This window comes from Cynocephalus volans, chromosome 1 (genome assembly GCF_027409185.1).
Source record: "Cynocephalus volans isolate mCynVol1 chromosome 1, mCynVol1.pri, whole genome shotgun sequence".
Taxonomy (NCBI): Eukaryota; Metazoa; Chordata; class Mammalia; order Dermoptera; family Cynocephalidae; genus Cynocephalus; species Cynocephalus volans.
This window is the reverse complement of record NC_084460.1, coordinates 5,993,356-5,995,227: the sequence shown is the minus strand read 5'-3', so window position 1 is coordinate 5,995,227 and position 1,872 is coordinate 5,993,356.

The following is a 1,872-nucleotide window of genomic DNA, read 5'->3' as shown; positions in this document are numbered from 1 at the left end:
AAATCATGGATGTTAAAAACAAACAAATAAAGAAGACAAATGGAGGTTTGCTGTCCAGTCTCAAAATCTGCTGGTTAACTCTCTCACTGCTGAAGTCAAGGGCAAGTCACAGCTGGGTGGGAAAGCACCTGGTTGTCAAAGCAGGTTGAATGAAGAAGAGATGACTTGAAAGAAAAATCTGGTGCTGTCCTTCTTTCAGTAGTGTCCAAGCAGACACCCAGTCTCTGCCACAGAGGTCTCCTCTTTGCATAAGTCCTGCCTCCATTTCCAGAAGCATTGTCTCTATACACATAGGCCCCCAACACTGCATGATGTTCCATAGGAACGGAGGAATTGTAATGCCCAGCTCAGGGACAGGCACCCGTAGGGTCTCACAATCATCCCTTATTCCTTCTCCCCTCCCACACCCAAATTGCCAGCCCCAGCCTTTGCGACCGTCTGGCAGACTTCTACCCATCCTTTAAGACTCAGCTTGAGAGTCATGGGTGGGGCCCTTCTTCCTCTGTGCTCCCACAGAGCCTTTTAGTTACTGTATCAAAGTTATATTGTGGTAATTATTTGCTCTCCTCCTGCATCTCCCAACTAGACTTTGAGCATCTCAAGGACAAGAACCACATTCCACTTACCTTTGAATTTCCTTTACTGAGAGGAAAAAACAAACTATATTTCCTCTGTTCTTGAACCGCAACAATCAACACAGAAGACCTCTGTGACCAAATATGTGGGGATTTCTCCCTACCACAAGCAAACAATCAATTCTGCAGTGGACACCAGCCGGGTGTCCTCTAATTCAAGTTATTCTGACACTATCTACCTGGAGATAGAGTCAGATCTCACAAGTTAAGGGCTGAGTCCCCACAATTTCTCCCACTTCAGATGCCAGTGACGAGTCCGGGTCTCTGGAACTTCTGACTGAACAGCTATCAATCAGGATTCCCACAGCCCCCTCCTCGGGTTGGATTAATTTGCTACATAGTAACTGCCAGCCATCAACTTATTAGCATACAAAATCACATCACTTTGGAGATTCTAAGGATTTTAGAAGTTGTTTGCCAGGAACCGAAGACTGAATATATATTTCGCAATGTCACATTTTCCAATAGTGTTGGCTCATAGTAAGTGCTTAATAAACATTTGATGAATGAATGAATGATTGCTACATCAAACCCTGGAGGTGGTATGGAGTTAATACGGAGAAATATATTGCTAATGACGCAATTTCAGACAAGTTGCAGACTGGTAGAGGAGAAATTTGGGGACCAAGAGACCTGCCCTACTTCCCTCAATCATTTCACAAAAGTATCTACATGAAAGACTGGCGTTGAGCTGGTAGCAAATGTTCCTGGAAAAGCTCCCTTGTGACCCAAGGAGATTAGTTTAAAGGGAGGTTGCTTCACTTGCCCTCTCATCATTGCTTAGTGAGTTACTCAGCTAAACAGGGTCCCTTCTAGGAGGCTGGGACTCCGCATGGAAGACTGGCTCTCAGTTTTCTATTAAAAGGCCCATGTTGTGTGCAAGGGGCTGATGGCTGGCCCCATGGCCGTCGTTCACAGCATCTGCCTTCTGCAATTTCCTACCTAGAAAAGATATGTTCCCTTTTATAACATTTTCAGTCCTTGCATTTGTCACTGTCCCATCTACAACACCTGGATTTATCCATTTTCGTTTTCTAGCATCTGTCTTTTATAAGATCTTATTGACAAAATTCATATTTAGGGATTTCACCTCTGAAAACACCTGGACCCAGGACAGTCAGGGAGTTGCTGTGATTTTGGATTGGATATCTTGGAAATGACCTGGATAACAGAAAAATCAGACCAAGCGATGAAAAGGAGAAATACCGTGTAAGCCAGATCTGTTCCTACAATATCT